Source organism: Tyto alba, unplaced genomic scaffold (assembly GCF_018691265.1).
Source record: "Tyto alba isolate M040663 unplaced genomic scaffold, T.alba_DEE_v4.0 Super-Scaffold_22, whole genome shotgun sequence".
In the NCBI taxonomy this organism is placed as follows: Eukaryota; Metazoa; Chordata; class Aves; order Strigiformes; family Tytonidae; genus Tyto; species Tyto alba.
In genome coordinates this window covers 21,115,647-21,128,453 of record NW_024881296.1, presented here as the reverse complement: position 1 = coordinate 21,128,453, position 12,807 = coordinate 21,115,647, and the positions used below count along the sequence as shown (strand labels likewise).

The 12,807-nt window shown below is 42.3% G+C and overlaps 1 protein-coding gene across 3 annotated transcripts in view; it reads right to left on the bottom strand.

The window, feature by feature from the left end:
• The window catches only part of PLEKHG1 (pleckstrin homology and RhoGEF domain containing G1), a 130,253-nt gene extending 127,784 nt beyond the window's left edge, over positions 1–2,469 (bottom strand). For 2 of the 3 annotated variants that reach the window (XM_042795971.1, XM_042795972.1), the window contains exon 1: positions 2,141–2,469. The gene's annotated coding sequence lies outside the window, so the exon portion shown is untranslated. Of the gene's footprint in view, positions 1–1,767; positions 1,895–2,140 lie in introns of those variants that run through there. The other variant, XM_033011633.2, reaches the window with a different exon arrangement.
• Positions 2,470–12,807: the final 10,338 nt, after the last annotated feature.

Sequence of the window (12,807 nt, the reverse complement as noted above, 5' to 3'; positions counted from 1 at the left end):
AACTTAAAAGTATGTGCCTTCATCAGTTGCTATAACCCTATCTTGTTAGCAGGGCTTAAAAAACCCTTCCTGGATTGGAACCAAGAAATCACAAGCACAGGAAAGGCAGAGGACAACAGGTATATGGCAATCTAAACAAATGTACATGAGGAAGCTTTCGAACATGCACGCTGCTCCAAATTACTTAGCAAAAATACTAATACCAGCTCAATCTGTTAGCTCCAAACCTTTTCTACTGGCTACAGTTTATACAAAGGCCTCACAGTCAACCACTTTAGGCCCAAAGTATGCCTTTGGACGGTTAACTTGTGTTCTCACATCCCGCCCAAGGAAGGAGGAGAACACATTAGCAGATATCTTGAAATAATGAGAGCTGCCAACAAACTAAGTTCACTTCTTTAAGATTTCAGAACCTGCGCATTCTTAACATCTACCCTCACTTAAAAATCAAGTCAGTACTGTCTCTGCAAGATGTTATTGTGTAAGACTATAAATTACAAACCAATTTGACTATACATCTATTTTTTTTATTTTTCTTTTTTTGAAAATCACAAGTAAAACAACAAGAAAAATCACACATTAACACCTAGCGTTAGAACCGTAACATGCCTTTGCAAGGATGCACTCAGTCGTACGGCCACAGGTCGACACTGTTTACCTAGGGCTAAGACTGTGAGAAAAAGTCAGCATTCCCATAAATGAACACATTTAAGACTGAACCTTTTATCGGAGTGCTCTGCATCATTTCTAGTTTGCCAACTGAGACCACAGAGGAGAAGCAGAGAGTCAAAGTTTAATAGCTAAGCATCTGCACAGACCTGAGAACAATACCAATATTCATGAAGAGGCTGATCTCAAACTGCCATCTCATATTTTCAGGACAAGCGCCCTATTAATACATTTTCTAACCTTAGCATAACTCTTATGTTTTCATCTCAAAGCACCCACACATGCATTAGTAAAAAGTTCCCCAAATTATGACAACTACGTGCCACTCACACCAAAAAAAAAAATTCAAAAATAAATCTCAAGGAAGCTCTATATTGTGCCTTGCCAGCCACTGTAAATTACACAGCCAGGAGTTGCTACAGCCAGATTTAGCTTTGTACAAGCTAACAGGATTCCTTTATAAATTTAGCTAGAGGCACGGGCAACAAACGACTGTGGAAATTTGAACCACAACTCTCCAGCAGCAAAGATTGTTCCCTCCAAGAATGAAACAGTAGCGAAAGGAGACTATTAGTAGGCTCTTATTACACAGCTTTCAAAACACCTATAAGTCATCAAGCTCTCTAGGCAGCATTATTAAATTGCTGAAGTACCAGCAAACATTAAAAGAAAAAAGGCAAGGCCACAGCTGCTTCCGAGCCTGCCAACTAATAATTAAAGGCGGAAAAAAAGCCAACTGAAGAGAGACAGCATTGGAAGCCAGCTGAATGTACAGCTAAGTTTGTTTCAGGTCCTTTTCCCTCATACTTGAAGCACCGTGGCTTGTGAAGAAAGAAGAAAACGAGTGCCTCGGGTCTGCCAACGCCAGGGAGGGATGAGCTCTGAAGGTCTCGTTCGACAAGCGGGACGCGGCTGCGACACGCACCCTCGAAGCAAAGGGCAGGGACAGGAGACGGGGAAACGCATCCAGGGTCCCACAGCACGGCAGGACACTGCTCTGCCCCCACTGCCTCGCCTTCTTCTGCCCTCCCCAGAATAAACGTTCCTGCTACTTACCGATAAGATCAATATTTTTAACCCTCTTCGGGCCACACTTACCGCAATCCTATTAACGTTACTTTAAAACGCCAGCAAACGGATGGGGGTTTTTTTGGAAGAGCGTTTTCCAGAAGACACGGGTTTCCTAAAGCACAAACCCGAGACGCCGTGCGCTTTTACCCCCTGCTAACAGCAACGCCTCCTCCCTCCCCGGAAAGCCCGGACGAAACCCGCAGCCCCGGGCTGAGCCCGGCGTGCCGCCAGCTCGCACAAAGGCTGCAGACACAAAGCGCAGACCCCAGGGGCCGAGAGCCGGGCCCCCCCCCCCCCCCCCCCCGCCCGGGTGGTTTCAGGGGGCTGCAGGGCACCGGGCCCCGCCGCCGTCGCCGCCCCCTCCCCGGCGCCCCCGGCTCGAACAAAGCCCCGCGCTCACCGGCGGCCGCCGCCTCCCCCTCGCACGCCGCTCCTCCTCCCGTTTAAACTCCCGGCGCAGGGCTGCGGGCCGGGCGGCGATCCCCCGCCGCTAACTCCTTCAGCGGCGGTGCCGGGCGTCCCCCTCGCCGCGCCCCGGCCCCCTCCGTGCGCTCGGGCTCCGCTTTAATCTCCAAACTTCCTCCTCCCGTCCGGGCAGGGGAGTCTGCGAAACTCCCCTCCTCCATGCAGCTCCCGCAGCCTCAGCCCCTCCCCAGGGAGGCTCGGCCCGGACCCGGGCTGCAGCTGACTCGGCTCCCTTTCTCCTCCTCCTCCTCCTCCTCCTTCTCCCCCCGCGGAGGCTGGGAAAGGGGACGGGGGGGAAGAGAGATTAACCACTCGGACTTGTCTCTGGAGCCGAGCCAAAGAGAGCAGTCGGATTACAGCCCCGGGAAGAAGAAGGGAGGAAAAAGGGGGGTGGAAAAAAAAAAAAAAAAAAAAAAAAAAAAAAATCAGCTACTGTGTTCAGGCAAGGAGCAAACGCTCGGCTTTCCTGCCCTCCCGATGCTGTCAGGGCACCCCCTCCCTGCCCCGGCGAGCTGTCCCCCGGCTCCTCGCCGCCACCTCCACCGGTTTTAAATTCAATGATCTAACGCACAACATGGGTACTAAATGATGAGGGCTTCTGTAAATGAGTCTGAACTGCCAAAATGCGAAGGGGGCAGGTCCACCATGAAATACAGCCCGTAAAAAAAAAGCAAACTCAAAGAGGTTGTAGAGACTACACCTGCCTTTTGGCAGTCCGCCTGACCGTCTTCTTTGAAAAGGTGAGTTTTAAAGTTACACATCATTAAAATAAATAAATTAAAAAGTAAGACACATGCGAAGAGAGAAACTGCTTAAATAAAGTGCGAATTCTTCATACATGTTCAGTGGTCCTTACTCCTCCAAGCACTAACAAAATCCTTGGTTTCCTGTAAAATCTTGTTCCATACTTCACATTCAGTAAAGCTCTACGGCTTTTTAATGTAGTTTCTCTTTCTATTCATGCTAATATTGAGCACATAGAATATGAGGAAATTTGGGAGGTTAGAATAGCTCATAGTTTTAAGATGTCAAAACAAGTAATTATGCAGTAATTCAGAAAAGCAGGAAGTTTCAATGTTTGCCCTCATCTTACCTGTTCTCACTGGAATCTTCCTTTTTAAAAAATAATAATAATAATAATTTTAAAAAGCTCTGGCAGTCTGTTTCTGTATCATTAATTCAAAAGCACAGTCCTCTTTCCCAACATGTACGTTGAATATGCTTCAGACCAGTGCTGAATTTTAAAAGATTAACACATTTCTGGATTAATTCTGGCCACATTTCAAACCAAAGATTTGCTTTTAAGAAGTGGGACTATATTAGCTTCTCAATTAAGGCAAACAAAAACCCTCAAGTGCTTTAATGACAACCATTCTTGCGCATAACATTGCAGAATTAGAGCATAGTTACCGCCAAGGGGTAAGTCCCGCTCCACTCCTCCTTCCTTGCAAACTGTCACCATCCTGTCAAGCAGGAAAGGCAGATCATGGAAGGCTGGACTTCACGGTTAATATTCTGGAATGGTGCTCTACAAAGTCACTCGACAGGGCAAACAGGGAAAGGGCAAGTAATTTCGGATGTGACTAGTAGCTCCACTAAACTCAGCCCACTGGTCATGACCTCCCGCACTGCATAGCTATTCTCCATGTCTGAATTCAGCATCCAACTGAGCACACATCCTTGCCTCAGCACACTACACTCTGGCCTTGTGCTGGGGACAAAAATTTGGCCTTTGTTTGCATGCCAATTGGAAAAAAAAAAAAAAAAAAAGAAAAGAGGCAGCAAAAATCTCTCTAATGAAACTACGGGGAGAGAAGCATTTGTAACTCTTTCCCATTGGGGGGAATCAGGGAATGTTTTTTTCTTTATGAATAGATCTTTCAAAGATGATAATAAAACAAACTAATGGTTGATGCATTTAACTCAGGCCAAATTAAAATAAATGAAAATGCACACACATCCCCAAATGGGAAATACAAGAACAAAACCCCCAAACCACAGTGTATTCCAAGTTCCTTTAAGAAACTGTACAGTCTCTGAAAATATGTTTTAAAGGCCTTACATGATCTGTTCCATATGGAGTGTGTTTTTCCTCAGTGCTGTGACTAACAGGAAAAATCTTCAAGAGGAGAAATCTCTTCCTCTCTCTTCATCCTTCTACCTCCCTTTCCCCAAAGGACTGATCATGAGCCAGTCTGGTTTCTGTTTGCCTGTGCTAAAAATAGCGTTCCAGTGAACTGACCAAATCCCTCCAGTTTTATGTCCACTGAAAGATAGAGTACAATCATTGGTTGCAGAAAGGATAATAGAGGTTTAAACCTACAGATTTACAACAGCCACCCATTTTTGGAGGAATTAGATATACGGACAAACCGTGGGAACTCTTATCTCTGAAGGTAATCCAGGTGAGTGTTGTCAAAAAGGGCACGAATGACAAGGACACTGCAGGCAGGCGACTGTTTTGGCTGGGTATTGCCTGTGGACCAGGCAGTCCGTGGCAGAGGTGAGAGGCCGGGGTTCCCAAACAGCTTCCTCAGTCACCCTCAGAAGTGCCCCTGTGCACAGGCAAGACACAAGCCTCTGTTTTCCCCACCTCCATCTTTTTCAGCATGCATCTCCTTCTACTCGCTCTCGCATATGTCTCTCACACCTTCACACATTAGGGCCTCTGCCTTCCCCTCACACACAGGGTGGGATCTGGCTCCATCCATCAGCTCCTCACCTTGTCCCTCCTGCTGCCGCTGGAACGTGCACCACTGAGGAGTGGTCTCTTCCACACCCATGGTTGGCACTTACCTTCAGGTACCACTTGAAAGTGGTTTGCTTACTGTGGTCAGGGATCTGTAACCTAACATTATCTTCCCCTTTGGGATTTTCCTTTCTTCTAAGAAGTCTGCTTACATCAGCCAGTCTACCAATAGGTTTATAGATATGTGTATGACCTCAAACATCACAGCATACATCAGCAGGAGTGAATTGCAACAGTCATCATGTTCATGTTTTTCTCACTTTGGCTGTGACTCAGCAAAACTATAAACGGTGCTTTTAAACATACAGAAATCTGTGTCACTTCAGTTCTGCAGACAGATGATGAATTTTAGCATTCACTTGAAGAGATGCACAAGTTTATCTGTTCCAAGTTAGAATCTGGGGAAGAAAAATCTATCCCTACGATAGCAAACTACAACATGTAAAGACACCCCACACACACACTTAAAAGACAAAAAGGCACATCCCAGATCTGATTGTTTGGTGAGGGGGAATCTATAAAAGCAAGCAGCTTCATCCATGCCATGTGCAAGGGTGTAAGGCAGGGAAAATAGATGTAATCTTAACCTGGGCACTCCTCAATCAGCCTACATTTAAAAAAAAAAAAATAATCTGCAATGTGCTCCTTGCCTAGCATCCAAATTAATTATTCCACCCACGATATTATTTAATTGGAAGGCACAGGTACACTCGTTTGCTTTGCAAAGCAATATTATTAAGCATGGGGTTTTTTAGAACTATATCCCTCTTTAATAGGACATACTGTTTCATGTATACTAATGCCGAGAAGTACATAACCATTCCAGTAATTATATGTTCCAGTAAAACCATCAATATCAAATAAAATGCTATCATACCTACTTTATGCCTGAGTCTTGTGGGTATTCAGTTACCTTCAAGCTGATGAGATACCCATGTGAAAAAAATTGGAAGCATATTTAAGTCTTTACATCGATAGATGCTAAAACTTTTAATCACAGACTACAAAGTTCAAAATGTCTTATTCCCAATCTTACTACAAAGTTTAAGTGGAACCACTTTAAATACATGATGACTTTGCGTGCCACTTGCCTTGGGAAACAAATAGTGCACATAAAGACTGGGAGTAAGATGATGAAGTTTAGTGATTACAAGTATTAAGACTGTCAACATAAGAAAAGAACTAGATATTGTACAGAAAGAATTGACTCACCTTAATCTTTCTAGGGAGAGGGTTTGATTCCTTCTTTGTATTCTTCATTCTTTGGGAATGCTTCCATGCAGAAGTAAACATCTTTGAGATCACTTGCTTTTCGACATAGCAACACTGGTTCTGTTCTCCACAAATGCAACTGTATTTCATAGAAAAAAAACATGCAGGCCTACTGCAGTTTTCACAAAATACACTTCCGGTAAATTCAGAAGCTAACACAATTATGTTGTCAGCTCAGGTACCAAATTCCTTACAAGCCTTGGTCCTTAAGTACAACCTCCACTTCATTATACTTTCTTAAGCATTGTGGTAGGTAACGGCCTTCTACATTTCCCTTCTGTTCTCCTCCTGAAAGTTTTTCTGCTGTTTTATTCCTGAAAACATTTGTATCTATACCCTTGCAGACAAAAAAAAACACGTTTCAGTCTTAAAAAGGCTTATCTTCTTCCCAGTTAAATTTTCTTTGGGGTATTTAAGGTTATAAGGCTAGAACCAAGCAGTTAATTTCAACCTGATGGACAAGGATGGCCTTCAGTGACCCTACTCTGGAAGAAAGTCACCACTAGGTCCATATTCCTCATATCAAAGCCACCAGGTAAGGATGACCATTACAACCACTCCAGGATGCAGGATGCTTACCCCTTTTTCTCTTGACAGGACTTTCAAAAGCACTCAAAATAAATGTCGGACAGGATCCCAACTGTTCCCTCTTCAGTTACTGGGCATGCAGGAAGCGCTTGTTTCTCAAAACTCAGCTGCCTCTTTTTAGCTTAAATTGGTAATTCAGAAAAAGAGTATTAAGACATGTCACAAAGAGGCATTTGGTTTGTGTATTTGATTTAGGGGCTGCAAGATCATGCCCTTTAAAGGGTTTTTCCTTGACGTATGCTTTGTGGCAAGTCCACATGCACAAAAAGTAGAATCAAATCTGAGGTCTTAAGAGCACAACAAAGAGTACATTAGAGTCGCTTTAAGCAGCAACTAAGAGTTACTTTTCAACACTGCTAAAACAGGTTACTCAGATAGCAGATGAGCTCATCTGATTAGGGGAATCTACTTCAACTTAAGGGAAACTCCTTCAAACATAACCACTGGTTTCTTTTGGATCATCTAGGTTATTAAAAGAACTTTTACTACTTCCATGAAAATCCTGTGGTTCTCTACTTTCAGCTGTGTCTGTAAAGCACAGTGCTCCATGATAATTAGACTAATTGTTTTAAACTACCATCTGGGTAATGTGTAATAACCATGCTTTTTTTTTAGGCAATAAACTAAATTCAGCCTCTGGCTAACTGCTCTGAGATCAGCAACCAGTCCCTGGAATATTTCTCTCGAGCACAGCTGGCCCAAGATTCTCCCTTGCATTGAGTCTGGTTTTCTGCCATCAGAGAGTGATGACCCCAGCGCAGGCGGTTTGTAAGGGCAGTTCTCTGGGCGTGGATCAGAGAGTATCCCAAGGGGCAGATTCATAAGAGGGAGCTAGAAGGACTGTAATCTCCTTTGCTGTATCGCTGTCTAATGCAGCACACATTCCCAGTCACCTATCAGATAACTGCTCTGCTACCGTTCAGCCACCCCAATCCTCATCAAAGCTGCATCCCGTGCTGTCCTAAGCTACTGGTGCAGAAAAAAGCTATCTTGAGGAAAGACATGCCTATCTTGGTAAATTCTAGGAGTGGCAAAAGTCAATCAGGTCACAAGCAGCAGGCATAATTCATCACAGCCCTCGGGCAAGTTTAAATTACACTGAACAATTCATGCTCAGGCACTGCAGACTGGTTGGGAGAAGGTGGTATATCAGATGCTATTAAGCCAGAACAAAGATTTGACAAACCTGCTCTGCTTTCATTCTGCACATATCTACATGAGCAGACAAGGCAGTGGAAACGGAAGTCCCAAAGCTTTATCAGGAGTTGTAACAATCAAGGCTGTTAACCCCCAAATGGGAACTTGAGTTGACCTTGGTCAGGACCTATCCAGAAGGAGGTAAGCCCTAAAATGATCTGCCATTGATAAAAAGACAAAGAATCTCTCATAGTTTTTACAGATCTTGCTACCTACAATATGAGTAGATCTTTTTTGATTCTCAAATGGTTACATATAGCAAAGTAAAAATGCAAAATTCAGAAAGGAGAAAAAAGTGGTAGCTCAGCCTCAGACAAGGGGCGTTGAGTGCAGAAGAGAGACCTCAGTGAAATAATGAAATAAGGAAGAAAAGTAGAAGAAAGTGAAAAAAAAAAAAAAAAAACAAAAACAAAACAGCAACAACAAAAACCCCTAAAGTGTTATGGTCAGTAGCTTGTTATGATATGTGATGTTCTATTTATGTGATGTTTTATTTAATGTAGAAGGTTATCATAGGAGACTGGTACAGGAGAAAAATCCAAAATTAAAACTAGAAACAGCATAATTTACAAAATAAATGTATTGTAGTACCTTGTAAAGTCTTGCTTATATGTCGTGGACTATATTGGTTATTCTATCTCTGGTCACAAAACAATATATAAACTATATAAAAAAGTGTGAAATTTGAATGGTAATGTAACAGAAAAAGTTCACAGTAATTCTTAGTTATAACTGAGTATCAATTTTCAATGTTTTGAAAGAATTCCACCAGTCAAGCAGCCAGCACACTGTATTATTATTACTGCAGATGCAAGAGTTACCAACTAAAGTCACGTAAAAATTCAGAGTCTTTGGAAATAGCAGATTAGAGATTACCCAGAGTTTTCAGGGTGTCCCAGAGATAATGATGCCCAACTTTCACTAAATACTGTTACCACTAGATTACTGTGCTATCTCAAGATACGTCAGATGAAATCACCTTCAGAATATCTTTATCCTAGCCACACACAAAGCAATTGATGCAAGAAAGAAACAAAAGTCTGTTCCATTTCCTAAGCCTTCAACTTTATGATACATCTGGCCTGGGACAGTGTCCCACTACATCACTTTGAACAAAAAAGCCAACAAACACTTACATCTGTTAACTGCCTGTAAATCTAAGCAGCTGTGTTGTGAGTCATTTCAGGACTGGCTAATAACTGAATAAACAATTGTAATTGTGCTCTATGTAACTCCCATGTTTTTTTTCAGTCTTGGCATCTCCTTTCATGTACAAGCTAGGGTGCAACCATGCAAATTCAGTCAGCTATGACACTGTTTACCTAATACCTGTTAGTCTACCAACCATCATGAAGCACATCCTGGTTCCGGGCAATTAATAGTAATGATTTCCAAATATACCAAATCCAGTGATCAGAAACTTATTTACAGATTGGTATTTTTCAAGGCCCACAGATAACAGTGCCATTTATTATTTATACTGCAATAATGCTCAGAAGGCAGAGTGACCAATGCACTGAATGCAGCACTTGTGGAAAATGAAAAGGGGATCCCTACACCAGAGAATTTACAATCTAAGGAGTGTTGAGTGTGTCCTGAACCTTTGAGTAAGTGTAGCTTAAATTTCAACTGGAAAGGAGGTCTCTTTTTTTCTAGATCAGTGGTCTTCAACCTGTGGTCTACTTTTAGGAGACCTTGAAAGCTAACTGAGAAAAGGAGGTTTACTTTAGTAGACTTAGATTCACTTTACAGGGGTCCACAAATTTGAAACAGATTGAAAACACTAATCTAGATGGATTTGTAAACTATGCCATGGAATTGCATTCTTCTTCAATTCTTTGATGGGTTTATAACCACACGACTGGCTAAACAAGAGAGGCAGTCACCCTGGGAAGTATACTGAGAGAGACACTGAAAGGGGGCAATATTCCTGAGCCTCGGTGACTTCTGCTGCCTTCCAGAAAAGGATCACAGACTCATCCCTGCAGATGGAAGAGTTAGCAGCAGCAGCTGGGAAAAAACTAAGATAGAAGGGCCTAGGAGCCAGAAGATCTCACCTGGGTTCTGTAAAGTATTGGAACAAGTAAAACCAAGCTCTAGGGTCTGTAAAAATCTATAGAATTTACTAGTAGATAAAGTAATTCCTGTTAAGCCTCATGAGGTTTATAGGAAAATTTTGTAATGTGAAGATCCTCTCCCGTTGAGCAGATAGCTTTGCTGCTGTGACTAATTCAGCCTATGATATCTTTGCCAAGTCTATAAACAAAGTCTCAGGCTGTTTTATTGACACAAATACTGATGGAAAAAGCTCTGACACCCCTCCAGCTGCACATTTCTTTTCACCTACGAGACACTGCTATAGGTTGCACAAGACTTCTTAGTTTATCTAGTCAAAAAAAAACAAGAGTGCTTCTGCCTAGAGGCTAAATTTGCTTTGATGCCTAACAACTATCTGGTTTGCCATTCCTGGAGGAAGGTCCTCGCAGCTGTGCTTCCCTAAAGACAACCACCTCAGTACTGTACACGGCTGCACAGAGCTCCCCTTAATAAGAGTGTATGTTAATAAAGCTAAGAGATATCCTGGGAGAGAAACAAGCCCAAAAGTGCAGAGGCAGCCAGGGGCAAAACAGAGTCCCAGGGCTGACATAACAAAGAAAAAAAGCTAAACAATTATGACAAGCCTGTAAATTTATTTTTTACCTGCAGAGTGAAAATCTGTTTTAACTACAACATGTTGTTATGGCCAACAGATATTGCAATTATTTTTCTGACCCTTATCGTCTGGTATGACATAAAACTGATCCACTGGAAAGCAATACCTATAGATGCAGCCACTGTTGTTTGCTTCTTTGTATAAAAACAAGTGAGTCACAGAGATCTTTCTTTGTCTACCACACAGCTGATGTACATGGTAGACAAAGAAACACTTTTTCAGCATGTTTCTGAGAATTAAGTCCCTTTTGACAGTAGTTAACAAGCAAAGGAAGATCTTTATTTAAATCCACATTAGAGGCAGAACATTTGTCTTTTCTACCTTAATCTCTTGAACTATGTAAAGTAGTCCTTTTTTCTACCCTTTTTTCTTTTCATTAAAAACTCCCCACTTTTACGCTGCCTTTCTTTAGGCCCAGAACCATGTGTTTTGACAGACTGAGTCTACAGACCTATTATCTGCTTCCACAAAACAAATTAAGCCAAATGCTTGTTAAAGTCAGTTGCTCCTGTCTAGGGAAAAGATTTAACAACTGAGAGAAATAATAATAAAAAAAAAAAAAACAACAAAGAGGATTGTCCCATAATACCAAATATCTTGATCAATCTCTCTCAGTCTACAAACTACCCTTCTGCCGCCTTTCTCATTTTTTAAGTTCTTTGTGAGAATCTTGGTCTGATCGTGACTATTCTATCAGTGCACTCATTGACACTGCAGGCCAAATTTTTTTTTGCATAGAAACAAAACAGAATTTCAGAAGTAATCTTGAAAATGGAATAAAAGTCCCCAGAAAGAAATTCATCTCAGATTTTATCTTACATTACCCATATTGTTTCTTTTGTATATTAGCAAAAATATAGCGTGACATATTACAAAGGTATTACAAAGATATATTACACTGAGTCTGGAAAATACTATGCTGCAAGCAGGTTTTCCATGTAGAACACAATGCATGAAGGAAGACACTTAAGTACTATAGCAGGAAGGTACTGATGGAAAAGAAAGAGGCTAAGAAAAGGGAGGAAAAAAACATAATTTCTGATCTGCCTCATGTCTCTTTCTGGAAGGCTGGCCTCTCTACCTAGGAAGATGTTCCAAAGCAGAAAAAGTAGCACAAAAAAAATTACTCTCAAAAGGGCAATCAGAGGGAGAATGCGTACACATATCCTTCCTTTTGAGTAGACTTCCCTGAGTATTGCCTCAGCCGTCTGCTGAGCCCTCGCGGAATGGCTTTCCTTTTTATTAAAACAAGTAATAAAAACCTTCCTCTTCATATTTCAGAGCCAGTAACTCTCCTCAGTGTCAACAGTTCCCAAACCCCTCCCTGCTCCATACAGACTTTGCACTGAGCCCTGCTTTTCCTTCACAGCACTGAACCGTCTGGGCCACTGGGCGTCATGCAGCACTGGAGATGCTAGTGTGCTGCATCCCGCCCATTTGCCACCCAGCATGACCCCTTCCAGGACTCGGCTCCGTGCAGCTTATGTACCTGCCTTGGCTGGGATCTTACAGATGACAGCTTAGGCAGCACTGTTCTGCCTAAATCCCATCAGTAATTAATGTGCAGTCACTTGTCAAGTCAATCTGTGCCTGAAGACAGGTCTCAGCAGCTCCAGGCTAAAGGGGGATATTGTACAGTGGCTGCTTGTATTTGCCATAGTAGGCTAGTGCTGAATTACAGGCATATATAGAATTAGGTTAATTAGAAGAAAATTTGTATTCTTGCATTTGGAGAACACTTTGGTTTTGGGCAATGCTGCTAAAACAAGTAGTAAAAGGAAATTAAAATTAACTCTGGATAATTCTCTCAGGAAAAGAAGTTCCTTCCAAAATTCCAGTGAAAATTGGCTTTGACCTGGCAGATTTATGAGGCTTTGAAACTTTCAGCTGGAGCCTAAGCAATAGTTTGTTTTGTGTTTAAAATAATAATACTCCTTAACTGAGGCAAAGAGGGGCGGTGACACCACTATTTATGACTTGTTGTCCCTCTCAGTTTCTGCACAGGGAATGCAGCTGGACTGGTTGCTGCCTTTACAATTACTGCACGCTTTTTGTATTAGCAATCCTCATGTATCGGAACACC